This window comes from Phaethon lepturus, unplaced genomic scaffold (assembly GCF_000687285.1).
Source record: "Phaethon lepturus isolate BGI_N335 unplaced genomic scaffold, ASM68728v1 scaffold3768, whole genome shotgun sequence".
NCBI classification, from domain to species: Eukaryota; Metazoa; Chordata; class Aves; order Phaethontiformes; family Phaethontidae; genus Phaethon; species Phaethon lepturus.
Window position 1 is genome coordinate 30,246 of NW_010555341.1, and position 7,439 is coordinate 37,684.

Sequence of the window (7,439 nt, forward strand, 5' to 3'; positions counted from 1 at the left end):
CAGAAGTAGTCGAGTGTCCTACAGAGAAAAAAAAACTAGGCCAGTCACCCTTACAGTATGCCTTCTCCAACTGCATGAATCTGACACAGGCTTAAGTATATATATATGTATACACACACACAAAGATGGTATATTTGTAGGACCAGTTGGGTAGTTTGTAGGATTATGTCTGAATCAGCTTATATTACATCTGTAAAAAGGTACACATGGTAGATCTTAAATACTTACTAAGTGCAGCAGAGGCAAACTATTCCTTCATTCTAGAGTGACCTGACTGCCCCTATTTTTAAGGCATTGACCTTGTTAATGCCCATCATCTTTGTAAAACTTGGCTAGACCTACGTTAAGTCTATACCCATAACACAAGACTATAGTCTGAAATATTTATTTTTGCAATCACATGTCCAAGCGTCAGTCAAAGCCCACAGATGGACAACACAGCCCTAACATGATACTGTTATTAACACCCTTGCAAACACAGGCCATCTAGAGTTGTTAAAAAATACCTTTCTGCTCCAGTGAGAGAAGCTACTTGGGTAAAGAGTTACACCATTTTCTAAAGGGGAGGCTGAACTCTAGCTTCCTTCCCATGCTGGCAGATACTAGCAAAGAGTTTTCAATCACATGCCATATAAGCTTTTAAACTACATTCCCAACCCTATAGCAAATTAACATAAGATTCCTTTTACATAAATCTAAATGATCTTTCATCTTAAACTGTAATGACCTTCTCATTTTCACAGAGGTGGTTCAGACACTACTGCCATCGCATTGGGATCCAAGCACCTTGCTGTTTCCCACATCTGAAAGACCAGAGTTCATGGAAAGTGCATGGATTCTTCCTCCATTTTCTGTTTCACAAGACCTTCAGAATATAACCCCAGGTAAGAAGTTTACTTCCATGTTCTTCTGAACACAGCTGCCAGCCTTTTTATCCATCTTGCAAGGTATCTCTGGTTTCCTATACTAGAACCCATGCAGTCCTCAAACTATTATGACCTGAAGATTAGTGTCCTTCTGAATGAATCCATATAAGGACAGGATAAGATTAGGGCATGATTTTACTCAATCTTGCAAATTGGTCCCTATCCTAAAGTGTAGGAAACAAAAATAAATGAGATTCGGAAATGGCAGGAAGAAAGGAACATAACTGTCACAGGCTGAAGGAACTCCCTGCATCCTGATCTTCTCCCTTACTCCTTGAGCCTACCAGCAAACTTCACCTAACAGTCACAGAAGAGACTTCCTTCCATATTTGTCACCACATTTTATCATCCTACAGCTTATTAGTGTCCACTCACATATTCATAGGAGCTCTTTAAACTGGGCAGACGCACAGCTCCCCCTGCCACCTCCAGAAGTGGGGTGATGCTGAGACACCCAGTGCTTGCCCAATTAATCTGAAATTATTCTTGATGCTAAACACAGCTCAATAATGTAAAGAAAAACCAAACATTCTCATAATATCCCCAAACAAAAAAAATCCATTATTAGTGTTGGAAATAGAAGATGAAACAATAACATGTTTTGATAATTACCTTGTACATGAGGTCCATTTTAGAATCTGACAACAGAGCACTTGAACATCAGGGCTGGGACCGATTCTTTGCAGAGTTAAGCATTGTTTCTTCAGGAATTGTGTCTGTTTCCCAAGAGGACACTTCACATGGAAACAGTCATGAGCTTCTGCAATTTCTCAGGACCTCAGCTTGTGCAAGCACACTCCCAGATGGGAGTTCCTCCAAACTTAATGTTGGGAATGAAGGCAAATCAAGGTAACACCCGATGACAGCCCTGCTAATGATATCTGTGCTAGAGTCTTTGCTAAGTAAAGTATCACAGTACCAGGCAGTCTCTTGCTGGGCAGCTTCAAACTCTAATCCAAACTCAGATTTTAGTAGACCATCCAATCATACAAGAAAGGGCCTTGAAGTTTACGTAAGATTTCCATAACACAAAATGCAAAAAAAATTCAAGAACTTTGCAATAATAGGAAAGAACACTGCCCTTATTCAGTATTTCAAGCATTAGAAATGAGACATATTTAACTACCACCATCAAGTAAATGCATCACCTAAGAGGCATATTGTGATATTTCTGTGTAAAAGTTACTAGAATAAGATATTATTGTTTGGGAAGGCACTATACAAGACACAACTAACATGTTAGACTAGAAAACACAGTGTTGTGCAGATGTAGAACTCTTTAAACAAACATCTATCTAAATATGCTTAAGCAAATGAAGTTGTTAAGATGAGGACAACACTTCACAGCACTGTTATAAGCTTAAGCTTCAGTAGAAGTGAGGAAAGTCCAGAATTTCCCTTACCAGTTCTCAGCATCTGCCGTTGTCATTTGCAGGTCAGAGGCTGTGTGAGGTGATGGGCACACTGTCCATTGAAAAAACAAATGTCATCCACCCAGCTGAACACAGGCTAAGAAAGGATAACAGCTGAAGTAGCTTGCTTCTGACTTACAAGACATTAGCAATTAGTTATCACATGATGTAAAGCAAGTTTTTAAGATTTTTTGTTTTCTATAGTTTAGCTTTGAATTCATGTTTTGTATATTTTTAACTTTGAATTAATGTTTTTGTTTAAGACTAAAATCTAAACTTGAACCTTTTTAATTGCTTTTGAGATTATCCTCTGATTATGCATTGAATTGGTCTTGTTAGCATTGGGTTTGGAGAAAATACAGATTAAACAAAACAGTGCTTTATCAGATTTTTAGGTAGTCATCACTTATGTATTTTCAGTCTAAGTCTCCCAAGGACTAGTACATGATTGCTGTTTAAGGGTGCTACAGAAACTCTGTATTGCCAACACATTTCCATCTTAACGCAGTCAGAGAAAGTATTTTAAAAAAATCTTCAAATCACCTTCCAAAATGATGCTGTAGCTAAGGTTCTGCTTAGTTACTTCATAGGAAAGAATGATTTGCAATGTCTATCACAAAGGGAAATAACTTAAGTAGTGGGGAGGAGTCCTGTTGACCCTAAATAAAATCTGTAAGTACTTTTGTTTCTCAAAAAGGAGTCCAGAGGGCAATGTAACACTTCTCTGAAAAGTGGTAGATGATATTACAAGGGGCAATAGCCACAAAACTGCATCTCAGAAGGTTCAGATGCCAGGAAAATTTTTTCACTTGGGGGTAACAGCAATGGAACAGGTCACCCAGAGAAATTTGGGTCCCTTCATCCTCAGATTTTAAGACTCAGCTAGGCAAAGCCATGCTTGATCTCATTTAGTCTTGGCTACAGCTCTGCTTTGAGCAGAAGGTTGGCTAGATGACCTCCAGAGGTCCCTTCTAGCCAACATGCTCCATAATCCTAGGAGGAGGACAAGATTTCTTTGCTATAATTCAGTATCAGATAGCTATTTTTTTCCTCATAATTATTTCCTTTCCTCCCTCCTCTCTAAAGGGCAAGCAAACACTTCCCCAAAGGTTGTTCACTCCATTAAATTCCTAACAGCAACTATTGGATGCCTATTTTTTTTCCCTATACCTGACAACACATTTTACGATAAGGAAGATGGCAACTCAACTCTGTTATCTCTACAAATCATCCCAGCTGATGGCTCTCCATTGGGATCAGAAAGCTGGCTGCAGTTTAACACATCTCAGCAAATCATGCATGGCTATCCCCTTGATATTGATTTCCAGTATTCGCCTCAGGTGTTTGTGCTGTCTGCCACAGATTCAGGAGGACTGACTGCCTGGGAATCCTTCACCATTGAGCTTCTGAAACCCACACGTGTACCATGTCACCTTTACACCATTAGAACAAAAAACAGCTACCACTCTAGATTAGTTTGTTTCTGGAGAAGCTCTCCCGCTATTTGAACTCCAGCAGTCCCAAAGACATCATGGTGACTGCTCTCAAACCTGGCTCCACAGTAATCTCATGGTATAACAGTTCGTTGTGTACAAGGGCCAACAGATCTTCCACGTGGTGTGCAAAAGATGAAATCCAGGAAGCACTAGAGAAGCTGAGAATGCCGGATGGGTATGTTAGCCCACGCTTTGTCCAAGCAATGTTGCCAGAATACAAAATTGATGTAATTTTCAACATTTCATACAATGAAGTCTGCTTTCCCACTACAAAGCCATTCGATGGGTGTTTCAACAGTACTGTGCCTATACTTCAAGACAAGAATGACTCCACAATTAGGAAGACCCCACTTGCCTTACTAAGCAGTCTTTGCATCACTGTTGGGGTGGTTCTGATAATATTGGTTTATTGGTTTTGCAAGTATCACAGGAAGATTCCTGGATCACAGTCCGTAACATTTCAGAGAAACTCCCAGTTAAGACATGCTGATGTGGAACTGGATGTCCTCAAACCTCGCAAAGCACCTGTACACGAGTGCAGGGCTTCACCTCAGTTATGGACACCACCTTTGGTATCACTTACCTCCCAGGAGCAGTATTCTATGTCAGTAAGACCACCTCACATCACACCATCTTTCCAGCCACCAAAATACCAACTCCCTCCCCGTTATCAGGAAGGTATGGCTACCCGGAACAACCAGGGCAATATCCACAGACTTAAGATCTTTTAAATGATATTAAGAGCAAATTTATACTAGAATGTACTATCCTTATTACTCAAAAGAGTCATAAGCAGTTAGTGATTTTATAATTTTTCAATTTAAACTAGAACATACTTAACCTATGCTTGACGAAGATGCAAGTAGCAAAATGAGAACCCTGAAACTAAGTACTAGAACAAATCACCAAGGCAGGTAAAGATCATCTATAGATGAGGTGAGTAGAGTGCCTGTACAAGTCAGAGCAAGAAGTTATATACCAAGCTGATGCTGATGGGAATGAGGGGTCACAGCCAGTACTGTGTAAAACTAACTCTATTTGACTCCCTGATACATAAATACATTTTACATAGAAGAAGCAGACCTGTTAGAAGGACCATCACGAAACATAATGCTTCCATTGAAATTCAGAGACTCAAGGGTTATAGGGCCTCTATGTCACCTTTGAATTTTAGGTTAGTATTTTCAAAAAATGTATCCTGTAATTGTCCCCCTTTCATGGGTGACACTGTCTCTGTCCTCGTTCTTTCAAAACTTTAGTGTTTCTGGTAAACTATATGTAGTATTTATAAAGGCAACAATAGCTACTTAACATGAAACTCTTCCTGTTAGGCAATGGTGTAATGTACTTTAAAAATAGATTTTAAACTTACAGGCTTGCTTTCTTACAGTAAAACTTGGCCCTCTCATCTGCTTCCACCCATAACAGTTCAAGGATCACAGGGAAGAAAATGCATAGAAGAATTTCTAAAAGTTTTTCGAATATTTTAAAATCCTTTCAGCTTAATAGATTAGCATACATAACACTTAATCCATAACTTAATTATGGATTAAACTACTCAGTCTGTAACTTCCAATTCTAATCTGCAAACTGTTTTAAGCTGTAAACAGAGAAAATAATCTTTGAACCTGAAAGCACAGTGTGAAATAGGACCAAAGTACCCCTGGTACCACCATGTAGAAAGGAAAGAAGATACATACAGAAAGCCCTTTCCAGAATTGCCACAGGGCTTTACTGGACAAAGCGGATCACCAAAGTGACATCACAACTCTGGACAGTTTCACTAAGCTGTCTAGGGAGAAGAACTCACAGGGTAACTATGCTGTCATGGCATGCTCTTGCTGACATGGCACGTAGTGGCCACTGATTGTTCTGATGAACTCCAACTGAGCAGAAGCAACAGAAACCATCCTGTACATGGGGCAGCCCAGTCTCCACAAACACTGCTCTAACACAGCAAGCAGATGCTGAAGAGCAGCGAGTTAGCCAAAGGACAGCAAGCTAAAGAACACAGGCACAAATTCATACTCTGAATATAAGGAAACCAAGCAGAACTGGATCCAGTTTGGGAGCAGGCTGCTGACCAGTGCAAAGGGAATCCAGCCCAGGGATATATCTGGGAATGGTCCACAACCAGGAGAACAGCTCTCCAGTGGTCTAGCAATCCCAGCAATAGTACAGCTCAACCAGTAGTCATGGCACACAAAGAGAATTCAAACAGCTCCCTAGCCACAAGTGTACCAAGAGCTACAGAACCAAAGTATCTGAACAGATTAAATTATTCGTGTGTACATTGCACATGTACAATCCACCTCTAGTTACAACATATTTGTGGGAGCAGATGAACACCATGCACTAGTCAGCTGTGCATATGAAAACGTTGATAACACGTTATGTTCCTTTTTTGGGACAGCCATTGCTCTGAATAAGAATAGTAGTGACAGGATTTACATCATCTTGCCTGAATGAGTAACACTTGTCTGTGTTTACAGTGTTGAGTAACTTTTTGGATAAATACAACTTCTCTAGATGACTACTTCAATGCTTTCCAGAAGCCATCTGGCTATAAACCAGCTCTAAAGTTTGATGTAGAAGGCAATGCAGCAGTAATTTGCTGTCTAGACTTATATAAGATTGGTAAAATAAAAATCTAAAATGATTACTGCAGGAAACATCAGCCCCTGTAGTATCTGTCTCAGTAAGACTCTTCAAGTACTTAGAATACACAGGCCCACCATCAACCACCTTGGAGAATGGGGCCCTGTTCATTTAATCACTTAAGTCTTACCCAGCAGATGTTCCCAAAGTAGAAAACATTAGTAAACAAGATAAATACATATTTTAATAGCAGGTGCAGAATTTTTCTTTTCCTCTAATGAAGTATTTAATTCCTGTGCATATTTAAGGACTGCAGCTGAATATTAATGGCACATCAGGAGATGCAATACACACAATTCTCCAAGGCACAGGATCAGCTTTTCAGTTATACTTCTCTAGACTAGCAACAAATTGCAGAAAGCTGACATGTACATACCCTCTAGGTTCCAGACTTTAAAACCCCTTTAAAGAGAAATATCCAGACTGATATGCTGTACAATCTCATTGAAAAAACAGAAACTTATGAAATTCCTCCATCAGAACATTTCAGATAGGAAATCAAGAGATGTGATAATGCAGGACATCCTATTTTCAATTAAGTAGTGAAAATAAGTCTTTTGGACCTCCAAAAATTACACATTGCTTCTGTAAAAGCTACGTAAGTTTTAGAATATGATAAAAGATATTATCATGCAAGTACTCTTTAACCACTCTAAAAATGGTTCTAAAAATCATTTAACAGAAAACACATCTGCACCACAGTGGCTACATAATCACCTTGAAACTATACATGACACTTTAACACAGTTGAAGAAAGGACTCAGCTACCTATGTAAGCAAAAAATACTTGCATGATACTTGTGTTCAGATCTAGTCATCATGAACTATTGTATTTAGTTTCAGGTGAAAAAACTATGAATACACTAGTTTAGTTTTATAAAAGCTCACAAATGTATGTCTTAAATCAACTTAAACTATTAAAATATCAAATCTGTGAGACCTTCAGT